Source organism: Pleurodeles waltl, chromosome 11, assembly GCF_031143425.1.
Source record: "Pleurodeles waltl isolate 20211129_DDA chromosome 11, aPleWal1.hap1.20221129, whole genome shotgun sequence".
In the NCBI taxonomy this organism is placed as follows: domain Eukaryota; kingdom Metazoa; phylum Chordata; class Amphibia; order Caudata; family Salamandridae; genus Pleurodeles; species Pleurodeles waltl.
This window is the reverse complement of record NC_090450.1, coordinates 104780042-104803093: the sequence shown is the minus strand read 5'-3', so window position 1 is coordinate 104803093 and position 23052 is coordinate 104780042.

The window sequence follows — 23052 nt, the reverse complement described above, 5'->3', positions numbered from 1 at the left end:
GGCATGACTGCACCAAAATGTAATTCCTGGGTCAGGGCAGGCATTAAAATGAGGCAAACTCATCACTACTTATGGAGAACACACAGAAGCAACATTACCAACCCACGGGAGAAGATGGAGGTGATACTGATCCAGCTTGCGAGCCGACGCAGAGGAAAGCAACAACTACAGCAATCACCACTACCACAACGCAGCCCATAAAGGCAACGCAGGAAGCAGGAGAAGGTCTTCAGAACCAGGACAACCCTCCTTGACCTCAGGGGCCAGGACATCATTAGGACCTACAGACTGAGCCGTCAAGCCATACTACACGTGCTGCACCACCTTGAGCCACAAATCACAGCTAGCCTGCAGATCCAACACAACATACCACCTGTGACAAAGCTGCTAGCTGCCCTGCACATGCTGGCAAGTAGCTCATTTCAAACAACAGGTGCCCTGGTTGCTGGTGTCTCACAGGCGTCATTCTCCGCATTCCTGCCAAAGGTGTAAGACGCTATAATCACACTGACACCCCACAACATCAGCTTCCCCAACACCCAGCAAAAGCAGCAGGAGACCAATCAGGGGTTATATCAAATCCATGGCTTCCCGCATGTGCTTGATGCAATTGACTGCACCCATGTCTGGCTGCACCACCGGCAGCAACCAAGCACTTATACCAGAATCACAAGCACACGCATTCAGTTAATGTGCAGCCCATAGTAGACCACTGGGGACTATTATTAAAAATGTTGGGCAAGTATACTGGGAGTGTCCATGATGCCTTGATATTTTGGCACAGCAGGATCAATGAACAATTCCAGATTGGACAATATTGAAATGGCCTACTTGTGGGTAAGTCAACAAACCTTGCAATATACACACAACACACCAACCCTGTAGGACACACAAGGCATACACAACGCACATTAGCACATGTCCATGTTAACACAGATGTGTAGGTAACAACACATATGTACCATGCTGCAGTACAGCACAATCAGTGCACACATCAAACACATACACCCACATGTACTTAACACACTCACAAATTGACAGGCACACCACGTGAAGGACAGGTGCAGACGTACCCTTTGCTAACAGAAGAACTACACAGATCACTACAAGTGCCCACAGGTTGCCTTCTAAATACACGTCACACGCAGTACACCAAACAAAAAATAGCACAGCCATGTTAATGCCATTCACCAGACCCATGTCATGTAAGTACCATATAGGCACAGATCCCTGAAGTCATGCCATGCAAATCACTGCCAGACAACTGCTGCCTATACCAACTACATCTAATCAACACATACCTGACTTACCTGTAGTTTGCAGAGACATCTGCCTGACACATTGGCTCACACACATAGGAATACAACATCAATGCCCATTACATTCCATGTGCCAGATGTGTGATAAGTGTACCACACCTACTGTAGTGCCACATCGCATGCACTATTTACTGACCCACAACACCATCATGTCTGTACCAGAAACAAAAAATGGCCCACCATGGGGCAGAGCTATTGTCAGACAGTGCAGATCATGGATGCCATAGTGGGACCCTGTAGGAGAATACAGGACATCACTGACCTCACATGCACTGTGCCAAGGGATACGTTTACTAAATAACTGAGCTCCATCCCATAGCCTGCACTGTGAATGTGCTGACAGTATAAATGCTGATTCATGTGTTTGAAGATAGAAGAGATACTGGTAGTTATGTTGATCATCCTGTAACAATGGGATACACAACCTTGGACACCTCATGGCTGCCACAAACATTAGTTGCCACTCTGGATCACCAAGGGACCTATATAAAAGCCCACAGTGCCATTATCATGGCCTGCACTGTATGTACTACTTTGCAGATTACCATTTCTAATGACTTAAAGCCACATTGTAAATCGTCCACCCTCCCATGCGGTATGTACTGTGGAAAGGGTGTGGAATGTGTGTTGCTGAAGACTTGTCACCACAAGATACATAGCATGATGATGCTGACTCACATGTGGGTGTCACCTAAAGCCTGAGGCAGTGCCAACAACACACACCACCCCAGGGGTGCTGTTTGAAGGTTGCAATAAGGAAGTAGACTGTGCTTTGAACTTAGATGATTGTGCCACCAATGCATACACAGAAAGAGCCAATTGGCCATCAAAACAGCATATGTATAGGGCAGTGTCCCTTCCTGCACAGATACATCCACCTCCACATGCAGTTAGCCAAGTACCCTGGTGCAAGGTAGGTGGTGTAGGTACATGGTTGCATATGACCAACTGGCGCAGGGGACAACAAAGGGTTGCCTAGTAACATGTCACACATGGGACATTCTTGCATAGTCTAAATGTTGCAGGACAGTGCAGCCAATTTTGGAAAAGTGTTGTGCATTGTCACTTATCAATTTCAAAGGCCCTAAGTGTCACACATGATCTGCAATGACACGTGTCAAAATGGATTGGATGTCCAGGTTCTGTAGTGCTACCATGTTGCCACCACATCTGACCCCATTGTGTTGGGAGGATGTGTCATGTCCCCTCTAGTGACAGCACACTGATACAAAGGTTCACTACACAGTGCATGGTAGATAGATACTGATCACCAATTTGGAATCCAAATCATATGTCCTAGGTCCTTGAGTCAAACAAAAGATTGTCATGTCCAACAACCCAGTGCTGAGGAGACCTTACACAAGGCCAGGAACACCATACCACAAACATATATGAGTCACAACCAACTCGAAATATCAACTGCCAGGCTACATGATAAACCTGTTGAAAGCCATAACAACAACTTTCTCCTTTAATCTTGTTCCGTGGATCAGGGTTATGGCATACAGCCATGGATAATGACCCCATTTCCCAACTCAAGCACAACAGCAGAGTGTGCATTTAATGAGGGGCATCGGAGGACACGGACTATTGTGGAGAGGACATTTGGCATCCTGAAGTCCAGATTCAGGTGCATGGACATCACAGGAGACAGCCTCCTATTTGCCAGAAACATTGGCCCTCATTACAACATTGGCAGTAAAAGCCGCTTACAGCTGTGCAGAAGACTGCCAACACACTGCTGCAGCCTCGGAATTCCGCCACAGCAATTACGACCCACTGCTCGGAATCCGCCAAAATTCAGACACCCACAGAAGTCCGCCACACCAAAGGTCAGTGATACAAAAAAAAACTCCACCGTCACGGCAACAGAAATACGCCCACACTAACACGACCCACGAATCCACGCGGCGGTCTTTCAACCGCGGTATTCCATTGGCGGTACACACCGCCGCGCTCAAAATACACACACATTTACGAAACACTGCCACATTGGACAAATCGAAATACACACACCTGATACACATACACACACCACTCCCACACACCCAATACAATATAAAACACACACCCACATCACCCACAAACCCCTACCACAACAATTGAGAACGAAGCAAAGAGAGAGACACCACAAACTACTACCAAGCATCCACAGGCACACAATACCATCACCCACATAACTTCCACGCACTTCACACAACACACCACTAAATATCACCCCACTTATCGCAAAAACACACCACCCCACACATCACCCACACTACCCCATGGCTCGGCAAAGACACCCCAGGTTCTCTGAGGAGGAGCTCAGGGTCATGGTGGAGGAAATTATCTGGGTAGAGCCACAGCTATTCGGATCACAGGTGCAGCACACCTCCATAGCTAGGAAGATGGAGCTATGGCGAAGAATAGTGGACAGGGTCAATGCAGTGGGACAGCACCCAAGAAATAGGGATGACATCAGGAAAAGGTGGAACGACCTACGGGGAAGGTGCGTTCCGTGGTCTCAAGACACCACCTTGCGGTTCAGCGGACTGGCGGCGGACCCCCACCTCCTCCCACACAACTAACAACATGGGAGGAGCAAGTCTTGGCGATTCTGCATCCTGAGGGCCTCGAAGGAGTAGATGGAGGAATGGACTCTGGTTACTCAAATCTTAACTATTACATCCCCCACCCTACCTGCATGCTATCACATACCCCCACCCCCATCACTCCAGCTCCTCACAAATGTCCCAATATCACAAACCACACATCCCAACACCAAGCCTTGCATGCAACACCAAAGCATGGACACCCATCACCAATGCATGGCCACTGCACAACCCATACACCCCCCTAAACCACCATCACACAAGGTCCCACACAGGAATCAAAGCACTGGGGTACACGGTCACCCACCCATTTCACACCATGGCACACACAGATGCAATAAACATACTTTTATACTCCTGCAGGACCCCTACCCAACGTCAGCGGACAGGAGGGTCCACACATGTCCACAACACCAACAGAAGAGGCCCACAGTGATGACAGCAGCTCTGTCCTACTGGATCTAGATGACCAGCCCAGCCCATCTGGGACCTCGGGACAGTCGGTTCCCAACACACTGGCACAGGCCCCCACAGAGCTTCCCCCCTCTGGAAACACCAGCACAGCAACCACCCAGAGCGCCCACACCTCTGTCCCCAGGACACGTCAATCAGCAGTGTATCCACCACTACAGGAACCCAGGCTAACCCACCACCCCAACAACAACAGGGACCCAGGGGCAGTGGCAGTGGGCACACGGTCCAGGGGACAGAGGCCCAGGAACACAGGGGAACTGGGAGGGCTGCTGTGCGACAGGGGCAGGACAGGCCCAGGGAACCCACTCTCCACGAGGCCCTCTCCAACATCATGGGAGCATACCATCAGTCCCAGGAGACGATGGCAACGGTACTGGCCAAGTTTCAGGAGACCCAGCGGCTGCAGGAGGAACAGTTTTTGGGGTTCAGGGAGGAACTCAGATCCATCAACTCCACCGTGGGCACCATCATGGGGGTGCTGTAGGAAGTCCTCAACACCAGGAGGGACACTGTGGCACAACAAGGGGCCCCTGACACTAGCCTGGACGATGAACTGCCCACCACCTCTGCCGGCTCTAGTGGACAGGAGGCACCGCCACAGGACCACCACACCAGCACCCCACCCCCTGCAGACGGAGAACCACCCTGCAAATGGTCCCTGAGATCCAGGACAAAGACAGAGAACGATGCCAAGACCCCCGCCAAGAAATGAGACCGCCCTGATTGTCATCCTTTTGTCCCACCTTGTCACCCTGTCCATCCTTAAACTGCCCCAGCTCCACTTCCTATGCCCCTATGGACAATACACCCGTGAGACTAATAGACTGGACTCTGCCATGGACATTCCCCCACCATCACCCCTCACCATTTTACAACCCCCTCCACTATTTAGCACTTAAATAAGCACCCTTAAAGCACAAAACAATCTGGAGTCTGTCTGTGATTTCGAATTAGTGTATTAGCAATTACAGTGTCAAAATGCTTTTTCAATTGTAATGTCAACATATCTATGTCACACAGCTCTAGTCCATGAGGAAACAAAGCAGATGTCACACAGTGGGACCCACATCTGTGAAATCGTAAGGGAAAGTGACAACTCAGTGACCATACACTGGGTGAAAACGACAGACAGTAGAGAGGTAGTAGTGTTAAAGTACATGTAGTAGGCAGGTTTGTATTCTTACCTGTGTCTCACTGGAAGTATTGCAGGATCACCGAGTTCCTGTTGTCGATGTCCTCTTCTTCTGCTTCCTCGCCTTCACTGTCCACAGGCTCCACAGCTGCCACAACACCTCCATCTGGACCATCCTCCTGCAGAAAAGGCACCTGTCGTTGCAAAGCTAAGTTGTGAAGCATACAGCAGGCCACGATGATCTGGGACACCTTCTTTGGTGAGTAAAATAGGGATCCACCTTTCATATGGAGGCCCCTGAACCTGGCCTTCAGGAGGCCGAAGGTCCGCTCTATAATCCTCCAAGTTCACCCATGGGCCTCATTGTAGCATTCCTCTGCCCTTGTCCTCGGATTCCTCACTGGGGTCAGTAGCCATGACAGGTTGGGGTAGCCAGAGTCACCTGCAAATGTCGAGGGACAACTGTTAGACATACACTAACCATTAGGGACAACCCCAGACAACTATTCACACTCTATAGGGTCCTTATCCTCACCTAATAGCCACACACAGTGCCTCTGGAGTTGCCCCATCAAATAAGGGATGCTGCTATTCCTCAGGATGTAAGCGTCATGCACTGAGCCAGGGAATTTGGCATTAACATGGGAGATGTACTGGTCGGCCAAACACACCATCTGCACATTCATCGAATGATCACTCTTCCGGTTTCTGTTCACCTGTTCACTCCTGCGGGAGGGGACCAAAGCCACATGTGTCCCTTAAATGGCACCTCTGATGTTGGGGATATGTCACAGGGCATAGAAATCACCTTTCACTGTAGGCAAATCCTTCACCTGAGGGAAAACGATGTAGCTCCGCATGTCTTTCAGCAGGGCAGACAACACTCTGGACAACACGTTGGAAAACATAGGCTGAGACATCCCTGATGCTATGGCCACTGTTGTTTGAAATGACCCACTTGCAAGGAAATGGAGTACTGACAGCACCTGCACTAGAGGGGGGATTCCTGTGGGATAGCTGACATCAGGTCTGGCTCCAACTGGGCACACAGTTCCAGGATTGTGGCACGATCAAGTCTGTAGGTGATGATCACATGTCTTTCCTCCATTGTCGACAGGTCCACCAGCGGTCTGTACACCGGAGGATGCCGCCATCTCCTCACTTGTCCCAGCGGACGGTGCCTATGAAGGACAACAGCGAACACAGAGTCAACCAACTCGGAGGTACGTACACACAGCTTACAAAGAACACGATTAATAATCTGAAATTTGCATGTATGAGTGTTGAGGCAAGGCCCAGGTATGTGTGACGCAGTTAAGAATTAAGCCATGTGGGCCCCTGAAATGGCGGCTGCCTGACCTGTAAAGTGGGACAATGGGATGTGAGGTAACTGTGCTGGCGTTGTACACCGTCGCGGTAGGCGGTCGAAGACCGCGGCGCTATTCTGCATTGGTTAACATTGGACCCTATGGGTCCCAGGAGCCAATGACGATGTACGCGGACGTGACTGCCATTTTCTATCTGTTCAATCACTCGATACCTGATCTTCGACAGGAGAGGACCTAAACTGCAAGTGCTGCTGGGACCTCAGTCTGGAAGAGACAATGGCTCGTGCGTCTGGGGAAAGGGCCCCTGCCTTCACATCGGATGAGTTGGAGAAACTTGTGGATGTGGTCCTCCCCCAGTACACGCTACTCTACGGTCCTCCAGACAAACTGGTAAGTACACTGGGATCATGCTGTATGGGCTATGCCCGTGTGGAGTGGGGTGGATGAAAGATCGGGGGGGGGGAGATTGAGGCGTGCATGAAACGACGGTGAGTGCATGTGCCACATGGCAAGGGTAGGGATGGGGGCCAATGACTGTGACGGTGCAGTTGGTAATAACTTTTCTTTTTCCCCTGTACAATTCCTGTAGGTCAGCGCCCACCAGAAGAAGGATGTTTGGCGGGCCATCGCTAAGGACGTCCAGACCCTCGGGGTCTATCACAGGCGGAGCAAGAAGATGGCGGAGGCCCATCTGGGGATGGCCACCCAACAAGGTAGGGGGGCCCATCGCACCATGACCCCCCCGATGTTCAGGATCCTGGCGGTGGCGTACCCAGAGTTGGATGGGCGCTTGAGGGCATCACAATAGCCACAAGGGGGTGAGTACACACCCATTCAGCTGATTCAGCACGCAGTGGAGGTGTCTGGGTGGGGGAGGTGGGCTGTGGGTTTCCCTAGGCCAGGGCGAGTGTGCTAGTTAGGTCCCCTTCTTCTGGCAGACCCTGTGGCACCCCACCCCACCATGTGTACAGTGCCAACTACACCTAGTCAGGCTCCTGTGACATCCATGTGTGCAGATGTCGGCCCTAGCCTTGTAGGCCATGTCCCAGGGATTGAACAGTGGACCCCAAGTGCGCGGCATAGTGCAGGGGGCTTCTGTGTCTGTAGTGTCTGTCATTTCCCCCAACGGTAGCGGTAATGCATGCACTCAACATGTCTTTCTTCTGTCGCCCCGCCCCTTTTTGTGGCCTCCCTGTTCATGTGTGTGCATTAGCATCATCAGGCGGAGGAGCAGTGGCACCGGAGCAGGAAGGAGCTGCATCCCACATGACCCTGGAGGGCGAGACTACGGACTCGGAATTCACCAGTGGGACGGAGAGCGCGGGGAGCTCCACTGCAGGGACCGGAGCTGAGACCAGTGATACGGAATCGTCCTCTGATGGGAGCTCCCTTGTGGTGGCGGCCACATCTGTGCCCCCGCATCTACAGGTACAGCCGCCACCCCCCCTACCAGGACCCCCCTCCCAGCAGCCCCTCAACCTTTGCCCCGTGCCCGCTCACCAAGGAGGGTGGGCATCACCTTCACCCCAGGCACCTCAGGCCCTGCCCCAGTCACCCCTGCTGTCCTCAGTGAGGAGGCCATTGACCTCCTCAGGTCCCTCACTGTTGGGCAGTCTACCATCTTGAATGCCATCCAGGGTGTAGAGAGGCAGTTGCAACAAACAAATGCATTCCTGGAGGGCATTCATTCTGGTCAGGCAACCCTTCAGCGAGCTTTTCAGACTCTGGCCTCAGCACTGATGGCAGCTATTGTCCCTGTCTCTAGCCTCCCCCTACAACTACCTCCACCCATACCGACACCCCTGTACCTCAGCCTACCCCAAGCACACCATCAGACCAGCATGCACACACGTCAACACACCAGGGAAGCTCTGGCAAACATAAGCACCACACATCCCACAGGCACTCACGCAAGCATCACACACATGCAGACACACCAACATCCACTGCCTCCACTGTGTCCCCATCCACCTTGTCTCCCTCCTCCCTACCAGTCTCGTCTCCACTCACACCTGCATGCACTACATCTACAGACACCACTTCCATCACCAGCACACCCATCCCCACACCTCGCTCACGTGTAGTCACCACCCCCACTACCATTCACACATCCCCTGTGTCCTCTCCCAGTGTGTCCGTGACTCCCCCTCCCAAGATACACAAACGCAGGCACACACCCACCCAACAGCCTTCCACCTCACGACAGCCCCCAGCGCATGCACCTTCACCCAAAGTCACCAAACGAACACCTCCTACAACCACAACCTCTTCCTCCACTCCCAAACCCCCTCCAGCTACCCGTCCCAGTGTTCCCAATAAACTTTTCCTGTCCACCCTTGACCAGTTTCCCTCACCTACCCCACCCCGTCAGTCTCCCAGGGCCCGACTCTCCAGGTCCCAACCTAGCACCTCAGCCACAACATCTCTGGGACCAGTGGTGCCAGTTGTCACCGGATTCTGGAGTGCACCAGGCACCAGGGCAGCCAGTGTGGCAAGGAGCCACAGCACGGACAGTCCCCCACCTGTCAAGCATCAAAAGTTGGCCAGTGCCCGGTGGGAGAGGGGGAAGACTCCAGCCACCATAGACACTCCCAGGGGTACAGGTGGGAGTGTGGATTCAGCTGCGACACCTTCCAAGGTGGGGAAGGGGCACAAGAATCTCAGCAAGTCTGGGAAGAGCAGCATGGCGGAGAAGACCGCCATCATCCCCGCTGCCCAGGAGGCCACCGCCATCATCCCCGTTGCCCAGGGGGCCACTGCCATCATCCCCGCTACCCAGGAGGCCACCGCCATCATCCCCACTGCCCAGGAGGCCACCGCCATCATCCCTGCTGGGCCAGACAGGACCGCCTGCACCAGCCCCGCAGGGCCAGAAAGGACCGCCAGCACCAGCCCCGCAGGGCAAGACAGTACCGCCAGCACCAGCCCCGCAGGGCCAGAAAGGACCGCCAGCACCAGCCCCTCAGGGCCAGACAGTACCGCAGCACCAGTCCCACAGGGCCAGACAGGACCGCCAGCACCAGCCCTGCAGGGCCAGAAAGGACCGCCAACACCAACCCCGCAGGGCCAGACAGGACCGCCAGCACCAGACTAGCAGGGCCAAAAAGGACCACCAGAACCAGCCCCGCAGGGCCAGAAAGGACCGCCAGTACCAGCCCCGCAGGGCCAGAAAGGACTGCCAGGAGCTGAGTCGCTGGGCCAGACAGGACCGCCAGCAGCTGAGTCGCTGACAAGGACACCGCCGCACAAGCACCTCTGCCAAGGACACCGCCGCCACAAGCACAGCTGAACAGGACACCGCCGCCACAAGCACCTTTGAACAGGACACCGCCGCCACAAGCTCCGCTGGCCCAAGCACCTCTGGCACTAACGCTACTGTGTCCGCCACGAGCAGGATGAAGCACTCTGGGCACTAAGCCCCCTCAGAACCAGTGGAGAAAGGCATCCACTACCTCTGTCCTTGGCGGGATGAAGCACTCTGGGCACAATGCCCCCTCCAGAACCAGTGGAGAAAGGCATCCACTACCTCTGTCCTTGGCAGGATGAAGCACTCTGGGCACAAAGCCCCCTCCAGAACCAGTGGAGAAAGGAATCCACTACCTCTGTCCTTGGCAGGATGAAGCACTCTAGGCACAATGCCCCCTCCAGAACCAGTGAAGACTGTTATCCACTTGAGAGACTGTGGCTTTGCACTCCCCTGAATTGAACAGTGGGCAAACCACCCACTGTAGAGACTTGAGAGACTGTGGCTTTGCACTCCCCAGGATTGAACAGTGGGCAAACCACCCACTGTAGAGACCTGAGAGACTGTGGCTTTGCACTACCCAGGATTGCACAGTGGGCATGTGACCCCCTCGTGGATTTGGCGTCGTGCACTCAAAAAGCTGAGGTGCCCCCCTTTCCCTTCCCCCTGAGGTGCCTGTTTTATTTCTATCTGATGCCCCTGCAGTGTTCTCTCCATCATGTTCGGGTATTGGGTGTGGGCCTCGCCCATGCCGTGTGGGCCCAGTGTTCTACCGACTTCAATGGAGCAATACCTGGACTATTATTCTTGGTATATATATTTGTTAATAGTGTATATATATTTTAGTGTACTGGATTTTAATATATTACAATGGTTACACTAATTTCCTTTTGTCTTTGCATTCTTCCAGGGGATTTGGGGGGTATAACTGTAATGTATCATGCTGTATTAGTGTGTGTGTTGTAGTGGGTGAGAGTGGGGGTGTTGCGTGGGGGTGTCTCTGTTTTTTCCCTCCCCCCTCCCCTGTGTCGTAGGTGCAGTACTCACCGTGGTCTTCGCCACCGGCGTTCGTGCTCCTGGTAGAGGAGCAAGAAGATAAGGGCAGGCAAAATGTGCAGGTCTGGTTCCATGGCGTCCTGGTTCCTCGTGGGGTGTGTAGAGGTGAGCCTTTTCCCTTCGAAGTCCTGTTTCCGCAGTGTTTTTGTTTGTGGTGAATATGCACCGGAAAAGGTGGCGGATTGGTAGGTTGTGATACTGTGGGCGGTACATTGTCCTCCGCCTGTCTATTGACGGTGAGTGCCATGCTGTTTGTTTGTACCGCCTTGGCGGTCGGAGTGTTAAAGTGGCTGTCTTTGTTGGCGGTTTCCGCCACAGTCGTAATTTCATTTTTTTTTTTCTGCCGGCCTGTTGGCGGTCTTACCGCCGCTTCAACATCGTCCGCCAGGGTTGTAGTGACCACCATTGTCTGCAACATCATAATGACATGTGCTATCCTGCACAACATATATGTGCAGAGGAACGTCCCCTTTTATGAGCAGGTTGATGACCTTCCTGAGGAGGAGGATGGTGGTGAAGAAAATGAGGGGGAAAAGCACAACACAGCTGATGTGATTCACCGCTGACTGCAGTTTCACTTAATATTCACTTAACTCACCTTGTACATTTTGCCAATAAACACCTCACTTATTCACACAATCCGGCTTTGGTCTCTTCAATCACTACAACATATATCTCACGTTTGGGAGTCTAACATGGTACAAACACTAATCTGAAAAGTATTGTAACTACATCACATGTGATGTGTAAGTTTGTACTGCTACCATCACACACATCATAAATAGCCTCAACACTTGAATGTGACAACTGGAGGATACAATCTATGGACCACAACATATGAATTACATCCATGTTGGCAATTTGTACAACAATAGCTCATCACACACAACTATAACATGTCCAAATAGGAGGTAAACAAGGGCCCCACACATGAGGCAGTGGATGTAAAAATTTAATAAGACAGTAATGTTTGAAAAGACCACTGGCACAACTCAGTGTGAGAGTTGCAATGGCTGCATGCAACATGTGTGACAAGGAGGGGACATCATTGGAAACAATGGTCATCAGGATTAGCCCAGGTATGACAAGCAATGGAAGAAGCTGGGCCTGCACAGTACACAAATGGTAATCAGTCCTGCCACTGCCAAGGGGCCCAATCCTGATGCAGGGTACACATGACCTCACAATTTGCACAGACAGCTCTGTGGAATGCACATCAGAATGGATTAGAACATATGCAGCTAGGGCTGCAGATCCACCACAGAAAAACAACATCTATTCCTAAATGTAATGAGTTTAATTAAACATTTGTGGACAAAAAATAATATGGGTGGAATCTAGGCAGAGTGTGTCAATCACAGTATGTACCAAATATGTACATGTGTCAGACATATGTGTAATCCACACACAAGTCACCATAAACTCAAGATCTACATATGGAGACAGTTGCCGGGTAACATTTCCTAGGTAGTATTCATCAGCCATCATCAGCAATGCCTGAGCTGTATATGTCATCTTAAATGTTATGCTTTGTAAGACAATTACACAGATCACATAAGTAAACAAAATTCACAGTCACATACCAGAACTGTTGCATAGTACTGACTGCCATACATATGTGGATACACTGTTGTCACACATGCATACATATGCATGACATGCAAATATTTGCATGCTGTTAACTCTGTAACACACACGTCGGTGTAACAGACCAAGCACACTCAAATCACATTGCATGGACTACCACATGTGGTCATACACAATATGCCACACTGCAATGCAGCCCATTGCATTTGTATGTTGATACAGGGTGCATCCATATACAATGGAACAAAATCATGCAATCAAGAACAAAGTCCAAATATTTAACACAAATGCTTTGAAAACATCCTCAAGCACAAAGTATACGACCACAGGCCCTTATCGTGAATTCCACCTTCGCACTCATCTCAATGCTAATTTTCTGTTAATTTGATGCATAAAGGTAATACGTAAAAAAAAGACGCACGTAGGTAACGTGTCTACAATTCTCGCGCAAATACCAAATGCATCAAATAAATACATGCATAATAGAAAACGTGACGCACAGGGGCCTGAAGTGATGTAATAGGAAATCCTGTTCACAGGCATGGTACAGTGGGTGTACTTTCACTTTCTCTTTGCAGTCTGTGCCTCTTTTGACTGTGTGGTTGTGTCACAGAGTTGGTGGTGTGTTTTTGATCAGTATTGTATCTTTTGATGTCCCTCCTGTTCTGTTTTTCATATTTTGGATTGTACTTTGTCCCAGTGTCACTAAATTTGTACCTATCATTGTACTTGTACTGTGGGGTGCCTGTCATTGATAGTTGATAAGTTGGATTGGTTGGGATTCATTTTTGGCCCTTAAGTTTCCTTTCTGTTCATTTTATCTTTTTATTTTATTTTTGTCAACCTGTACCTGGTAGGTATGTCTTGTAGGGGGAGGTTGACAAGGAGGGGGAGGAGGAGCTGGGAGGCTTCGCAGGGCTAGTAGCACACTACCTGCCATTAATGTTGTAGATGGGGGGGCCATGTAATCCAAGGTTAATGGACAGAGGTGAGGTGGCTGTGGTGGGTCAAGGTGCTCTACCACCTGAAGAGGGTGTTTTGCAGGACCTGCAATAAGCACCAGCTCAATCATCGCTGGGCAGATCTGGTGGCCAGGGAGCAGGATCTGCTTGACCATCTTGGTGTGTTGATCGGTGGCCCTGTTGGTGAGTCTCCCATTGGCATACTATTTACTGTTCACCTCTCTTGAATGACAGTAGAAGATGTGTTGGAGTGCTGCGTGCAATGCTGGTGGAAAGGTTGCATGCAACACGAATGAAGTGTAACTGCACCAGTCTAGACATGGAGTTTACAAGTCCTACCTGTTAGAAATGGGGGCTTTGGTTGACAGTCAGGTTACCCCCTTTTCAAGCAAGGACCCTCACTCTAGTCAGGGTAAAAGAGAATCACCCTCAGCTAACCCCTGCTTACCCCCTTGGTAGCTTGGCAGAGCAGTAGGCTTAACTTCAGAGCGCTAGGTGTAAAGTATTTGTATCAACACACACAGTAACTTCATGAAAACACTACAAAATGACACAACACCGGTTTAGAAAAATAGGAAATATTTATCTAAACAAAACAAGACTAAAACGACAAAATTTCGACATACAAAAGTCAAGTTGTGAATTTTTAAAGATTAAACTCAAAAATAGCACTTAGAAACAAAAATGCTTCGATGAGATGTTAACACGGCGTTGTGATGGAGTCGTTCCCAACAAACCGACACCAGCGGTGCCGGACACGGAGTCGTGTAGACCCCCAAGTACAGTACCTTTGGTGAAGAGTGAAAACAAGCTGACGCGCGAAGTCGGGAATCACGGCGTCTGTGCAAAACGTTGAATCCGTGCACTTCGAACGGCGTCGGTCACGACATGGTGCAGCGACTTCCACGGAGTCGTGGACTTCAGCGGGGCTGCTGCGGCGTCGGGCCTGCGAAGAGCGTCGCGTTCCAGCGAAGGTCACGGCGCCAGGTGCAGGTGGCGTTACCGAATTCAGCAGCGGCGTCGGTCCGAAGTCGTCCAAAGTCGATTTCCTTGGATTCCACCAGCTTTCCTTTCAAGGGCCCAGGGACTGGATAGGGCACCACTTGTCGGGGCAGGAGTCTCTCCAGAGACTCCAGGTGCTGGCAGAGAGAAGTCTTTGCTGTCCCTGAGACTTCAAACAACAGGAGGCAAGCTCTAACTCAAGCCCTTGGAGATTTCTTCACAAGATGGAAGGCACACAAAGACCAGTCTTTGCCCTCTTACTCTGGCAGAAGCAGCACTGCAGGAAAGCTCCACAAAGCACAGTCACAGGCAGGGCAGCACTTCTTCCTCAGCTATCAGCTCTTCTCCAGGCAGAGGTTCCTCTTGATTCCAGAAGTGTTTCTAAAGTCTGTAGATTTGGGTGCCCTTCTTATACCCATTTTAGTCTTTAAAGTCACCTTTCTTCAAAGGGGACTCACACCTACTTGTGAAATCCTGCCTTGCCCAGGCAAGGCATCAGACACACAGCAGGGGGTTGGAGCCGGCATTGTCAGAGGCAGGCACAGTCCTTTCAGATGAGAGTGATCACTCCACCCCTCCCTCCTAGCAGAGATGGCTAATCAGGAAATGCAGGTTACACCCCAGCCCCATTTGTGTCACTGTCTAGTGCGAGGTGAAAAACAACCCAACTGTCAAACTGACCGAGACAGGGAATCCACAAACAAGGCAGAGTCACAGAATGGTTTAAGCAAGAAAATGCTCACTTTGTAAAAGTGGCATTTTCAAACGCACAATCTTAAAATCAACTTTACTAAAAGATGTATTTTTAAATTGTGAGTTCAGGGACCCCAAACTCCACATGTCCATCTACTCTCTAGGGGAATCTACACTTTAATCATATTTAAAGGTAGCCCCCATGTTATCCTATGAGAGAGACAGGCCTTGCAACAGTGAAAAACGAAATTGGCAGTATTTCACTGTCAGGACATATAAACCACAATACTATATGTCCCACCTTATCCATACACTGCACCCGGCCCTTGGGGCTACCTAGGGCCTACCTTAGGGGTGCCTTACATGTAAGAAAAGGGAAGGTTTAGGCCTGGCAAATGGGTGCACTTGCCAATTCGAATTTACAGTGTAAAAATACACTTACAGACACTGCAGTGGCAGGTCTGAGACATGATTACAGGGTTACTTGTGTGGGTGGCACAACCAGTGCTGCAGGCCCACTAGTAACATTTGATTTACAGGCCCTGGGCACCTCTAGTGCACTTTACTAGGGACTTAACAGTAAAACAAATATGCCAATCATGAAGAACCAATTACGTACACATTTTACATGGAGAGCATAGGCACTTTAGCACTGGTTAGCAGTGGTAAAGTGCTTAGAGTTGAAAAGCCAACAGCAACAGGTCAGAAAAAAATTGGAGGCAGGAGGCAAAAAGACTGGGGATGACCCTGCATAAGCAAAAGTCCAACACTACCATTTAACAAATGCAGGTCAGATGTTTGGTGAGTCATGTGCAACCATCACTAAGTCACACATGTCAGAGGCCATGGCAACACCTGTGCCTCAGCATAGTGTCATGTATGATACACCAAGATACCACCAGAATACCATATTTAGATAGATTGTGTCAACAAAGTAGGGCAGTCCATGTGTAGCGCTACATTGTCATCATTTCACACATGATCCCTGCCATTATGTTAGCAAAGGTGGCTTACCCGCTTTAGGGGGCACTGGAAATGGGGCATTTGATACCACCAGACAAGTTTGCCACATCAGTCATGGATTACTCAATGCAGGATCATTGCAGACTAATAATTGAGCCGCATGTCCATCACAAAGTGCCTCTGGGTGCATTGCAGGACAAGCCAGAATACCTGAGTCAATTGTCTTGCAGAGCACCAGGGTAGTGTCATGTGTTTGTCACTCAACTCACCCTCATACCATGGAGTTCCATCTTCTAAAGATTGGCCACATATAGTTGTTGCAGGCTGTAGCACTATATGAGTCTCAGGCCCAGTGTAAGTGTGCAGGCTCTCACTTACCAGAGTGTCAGTGTCATAGTGAGTTTGCAGTGGTGTGTCTGTTGCACTGTTTTACACCAGGATAACTAGCTCACTCCTCTAAAATAGTATACACTGTAATATGTTGTTCACTAGTGGTGACAGTGATATGACACTACGGATGGTTTTCCATCCATATCTTACAAGTGGACCTGCCTCCTAAACTATTGGCGAAGTAGAAAGATTTGAGGACCCAGATGTATCCAGTAAGTGTGATGTTGTCTGTCCTGTGTAGTGATTGAGGGTTTGGTGTGAGTGAGTCATGTGTGTTGCACACAATGCTAAAAGTGATGAGCTGTCAAATTATCAGATATCAAAGTAGGCTGGATGGTGACATTGTGTCCCATTTAAGGGTTCCCCATGCACGAGCAGTGAGTCATATTATGTGAGGCTTGTGGTGCTCAATGGGCAGCATAGTGGAAACAAGGGGATGACAAGCGACTTGTAGGCCCCTATGTGACCAAGAAGTGCACCGCTGTAAGAATATTGGCACTGGGACACACTGTCATTCTCACAACACAGTGATGGCCCATTTGAACACAAATTGGTGCATCCCTTTATCGTAATGAATATGTAGGACTTGGTGGGCAATTTTCCCCCAGCATTGTGCTCCATATTTTGTACTCCATTTACGTGACAATTATGTGGAATGTAATAGGCGTGCATGCAGGTCAAGGCCAGATGTGTGCTGCCATGGATATGGGTGTGTAAGGAATAGTATTGGCAGAACAGGTATTGATGGGTGTCTACACCTGGACATATGAATGTAGATGTGATAGACTTATGGATACCAGTGTCCTTGTTGGCAGCTCTACTAACATATGGTCCACTCCCCAACTCCATGTATGAGTGGGCATGCCTTGGTGGATGACCTGGACAGTTGAGATGTTGGATTGCATGGCCATCCCTCCTGAGGCACAGGGGGAGAGGAACAACACATTTGAAGGTAGATGTGATGCTCACAGTGTAGGTGACAATCATATTGATCAGGCTTGAATGTGTACCTATCAACACTGACCCCTTATGGTTACTAACTGCATCCCATACTCTGAGTAACATATTCAAGTTACTGGTGATGTATGGTTGAAAATTGACACAGATGATGAGGAATATTGGCCCTGACCTATGTGAAGTTGATGCTGCATTTGCATTGTTACACATGGCACAAAATCAATGCACACCTTATTTGGTTTGGTTCCTAATCTTGTTGTGTGTCTCTTTGGCGTCAATGAAAGGATGAAAAGGCAGAGTTGTTGTTGTATTTATCAGGGCCATTTCTTTATCTGAAATGTGAGTTGGAGTGCATGTGCAATTAGATGCAGAGTGTAAGCTAATAATCTGTACATACTCCACACAATGCTGACACTGATGGTTGCCTGTCTCAATTTAACAGCTGCCAACTTGAACAATGAGGAACTGTGGGCATTTCAGAAGAGGGCAGTACGCTATGTAGGTACATCCTGGCAGTGGAATCTGGGTTTCAGAGGATTGCACGCTGCTATTGCAGGGAGCGATCCACCGGGGAATGGCAGGCATTCACCCAAGGGGGACCCACAGTGGCCACACAGAGAAGACCAAGCTCCCCAACTGTGCAGGGGGCACAGCTGCCACCATCACTACAGCCCCAGGTGCTACGCCATCAACATCTGTGCCACAGCCCACTGCACCTGCTGCCATAGACATGAATGTTGTAAAGGCGCTACAGAGAGATGTAACGCTGGTCCTTAAAAAGTTGGACAGTCTGGAGAAAGAGGTAGAGAAGAACACTAAGCGACTGAAGTTCATAAAAAAAAAACCTCAAGAGGGCCAATCTGTAATTGGATTTATGACTGTCACCCCCATTTCTGTCCCCTCCCTCCTCATTTGTTTTAATGTTTTATAGTGGGTTTTAGGGTATTAGTGTCAGGTTAGTTTAGGTTAGTATTCAGTTAGGATAAGTAGGTTTAGGGGTGTGTTTTCTACTTTTTACATGTTACTTTGTGGATAAGTGGGTGGGGGGTAATGTTGGGGCATTTATGTGTTGTATAAATATATATATGTATACATTTTTTTTAAAATCCCCAAAATATATATATTTATTTTGATATAAGTAGTATATGTGTGGTTTAGTATATGTTGTCCTGCATGTGTCACGTAATATAAGGCGGGTGGGAGGGCCAATGTTTAGAGTGTGTTATTAAATGTGTTAGGTAAGTTTAGCATAGGGTAGTTAGGGTCAGTCAGTTGTTGGTGATCTATAGTTAGGATAGGCTAGGTTAGGATAGGTGCTCTTCATTCTTTTTAGTTTAGTTTAATTCTTATTAAATAAATTTGGGTACTCCCTTTCTTCATGTGTCATTTGCATGGGTCTCGGGGTCTTCCCATGAGTGTACAGTGATAGTGTGTGTTGGCCTAGGGATTCCGTCCTGCCTCCAAAACCCCCTCTCTCGACATGTTCATCACCTTCTTACAACTGAGCTGTCACATTAGCAGCTACAACACATCTACTTGTCTAAGCATCTGCCATCCAGTGTACCTACCACTCAAGGTGACTATGTTAACTATGTATTGGACAGGTAGATGTGGTAATTCAGCTGTCATTGTTTGGGTCCTTTGTAGGGATGTTGGGCACTGTGGGACATCTGACAACAGCATACGTTTCATATCTATACTGCTAAACTGACCAGTGCCAATTACAGATGAGGTTAAGTACCTCTGTTTCACAGCAATGTGTTCTACTGGTACTCCCAGCTGATGATTTTGCCCGAGAACTGTTTCACAGCCATTCCTGACGTATCTAGTGGGTAAAGCATACATGTGTTCAACTTTTTTGACATACTCAGTGAATTGCTAGTAGGGGAGGAGACCAGCATCAACGTTCATCATGAAGGTACCTTATGCGTAGATATGTGCCCCCATATTCCTGCACTCTTGTACTGACACTCTGTGACTAAAGACATGTTACACACATCACAATTCCTAAGCATAATAGATGTGTCACAATACACAAAGATGTGCTGGTTGTGTAGGTGGTGTTTCTTTACAAGTGTTGTAGTGCAATGTTTACAATGTCCAGGTCTGTGACCCCATTAGTGAAATCCATACAATTGTGACACAACACAAGTCCAGGGGTGAGGGACATGTCATGGGAGATGCTTGGGTAAAGTGTCTATCAGTGCAGGGGAACATGAATTGCCAATTGAAACATGAGAGATAATTACAGTCCATAGCAGAAAGGTCAACAGTGTGTCGGTGAAGAGTGCATATCACCAACTGTGCTAACACAGGCATGGCGTCAAGCACAAGACAAAGGAAAACGCTGCCCATGTGGCATGGGCTGGTGCTACTGGGAACTCCTACGGGTGGAGATGATCTGTTCCACATCTTTATTCTCCGATGTGTGTGGTGTCTCCTCTGCCCTTGATGGTGGTAGTGGGGAGGTAGAAGGGACCACACATACTTCAATGGTTGGAGATGTGGAATCCCAATTCCCGCCAGTTGCCATCTGTGAAATAACATATGGCATCAACTACAGCAAGGAGGAACTGCTGATGTTGTAGTATAGCAGCAACATCCATGTGGTAGGCAGCCATGTCTGCCCTGAGGTAGACCATTTTCCCGGTGCATGGTGTCAATCTTTTTCTCAAGCACGCTGATGCCAGTTGGGAGGGCAGTTGTTGTGGCTTCTCCCTCATGGTAGCAGCTATGTCCCTCAGACACTGCTGGACTTCATGCATTTGGGAGTGTGTGCCTCGGTTGGCTGCAGTCTGTTCAGTAGCCCTAATAATGCACGTGTGCACACCCTCTAGGCTGGCTGCATGGTTTGCATCCCCACCCGCACCTCCTTGGCCAGCTCAAGCTGGACTCCTACCACTCTCATCTCAAAGCTGCTCCCTGGGCCCTCGGAGTCCTCATCTGTGTCAGTGGTGACATGCCTTACTTTTGGGGTGTTAGGTGGGGCCTGTGGGATGGCTGCTACATCAATACTCCTCCTTGCAACTGGAGGTAGTGTTTGGAGGTTTACAAGGACTTCTAGGAGGGTCTCTTGGCTGATGGTTGTCAGCTGGTCATCCAGGTCATCGGGGTACTCTAGGACAAGCAGACCAGCAGGAGAGCCATCATCCACTGCAATGAGATGGTGCCAAATCAGTCTGTCTGTGTTGTGGCAGTTGATATGCCACGTCTCTGACTTGCTAGTTGTGGCTCATTATCATCTTAGTTCCAAAACATTGTTTCTGTACATCATGGCTGCAGTCTATCAGCTCTCTGCACCACCTGCAAGTCACATGAAGGGAAGCACAGGTGGCTGCGTCATATCTTCTAGGTGTGATATATATCCTTTTTGTGACTTGACACCATCTTGTCATTGTCAACCCTCCCTATGCATCCATTTGCATGGTGAGGCCTTGCAATGGGTGTTGCTGTGCAAATGCCACAGCACCACACATCGTAATTTTCCCCTAGCCCAGTCTTAAATGTTTCACATACACCCATGTGGTGCTGAGATCTTGCATCAACCCAGGGATGGCATTGACAGGACAACATGCTCTTGTTACCATTGATGGCTCCTCATGTTGATGTTTGTGTATGTGTGCTACATTGCATAGCATTCATGGACCTAGCAGAGTTCAATTTAATCTTCTTTCTGTGCAGGTGTGTTTGCCTTCCCACACACCTATGCCCTCCCCCTCAATGCAGCCCACCATGCACTATGATACATGAGTGCAGCATGGCGGATGCAGCTAATTTGACACAGGCACAGGGTTAGATCCAGGGATGGCCAGCATGGGTATGACATTTCTGTTATGTACATCATTATATTTGTGACAGTGCCTAATGTTAAATGAGTCTATGGACATAGCCAGTTAAGAGAAGTTGTACTCTGGTCAGGGCCTGAAGCTAGTTTGAGGTGATTCTGCAGGTAGTCATACTTGTCCCTCATTTCAAGTGTGTCAGTCCTATGGGCACCTGACTGCTATTGTCTATTTGACAACCCCCAACAGCACAAGTGATAGTGGCAACTTTTGTCAATGTGGAATTCCCCATGGGCCAATGACCTGGCACTGTCATGTTTCCAGCAGCTTACAGACAATGCCAACTGTCCTGTGACATCAGACCCATATTACGTTCAACGCTACCCTCCAGGTCTGTTTTCGCATTTCCACCAGCCTTTGCATGGTGGTGAAACCCCCATGCAAAGGTTGTTGGTGATGTGGTGTGGTGTGCCCCTGGGTGCCCCTGCACAGCCCATGCGCTTGGAATGGGGAGTGCAGGGGGTCCCATGCCTTGGCCCTTTGCCCTTTCCACTACCAGTTTTGCAGGGCTGAGTGCAGCGTGTCCTGTCACACCTAATGTACCCCAAAACTGGCCCTGAGACTATTTGATCCATCAAGAATATTGTACTAAGTGCCCCACTGAGCTACCATGAGCAGACAGATTTCAAGCCGCCATCCCAATGTGTGACTCATACTGCCCACTGCAAAGGGTACACTGCACTGGAAGTCTTACCAACACCGGACTTGCCTATGCACCCTCCCGTGCCCGTCAATGTGGAATTATACCCCATTATGTTCACAGTCATAACCCATGTGTTGTATGTGTGTGTTCTTTCCCCATTCATATGTGTCCCACATGGTTGTGTCAGAATAGTTCAGCCTGTGACTGTTGTGACATACTGTTTGCTATCTGTGGTGCATATTTTCTGTAGTGACACATTTCAGTTCAGCATCAAGATGTGTGGTTCAACACTACTGCATTTTAGTTGGTCTGGGTAGTGGCATGTTACCAATGATACAGGACCAGCCTGCTATTCCCCCAGCGCCTGTTCAGTTCATTGTTCCCTGCAGCCAGGGGGCAACCTGAATGCATGATCGGGGGGTGGCTACCTCATATGGATGTGTTGTCAATGTGGGGCGTGATGGTGCTACCGGTCCATGTCTGGGTACTTGTGAGACAGTTGCAATGACTTGTGTGCTCTGAGATGCAGCACACATGCATTTTGGCAATGAGGCAAGGCTGTTGCAAGGTGTTACTGCAAGAGACACCACCATGACGTTACCCCAGGAATGGTATTGAATAAGAGGTCTTGGTCGTGTTGGTAGAGTTGATATGACTATATGCAAGGGGTTAGAAATTGAGTCTTTGGTTGGCAGTCAGGTTACCCCTTGTCCAAGCAAGGACCCTCACTCTAGTCAGGGTAAGTCACACACAATCCAAATTATCCTGTGCCCACCCTTTGGTAGGTTGGCACTGAGCAGTCAGGCTTAACTTAGAAAGAAATGTGTAAAGTACTTGTGCAATAAATCATACAATAACACCATATG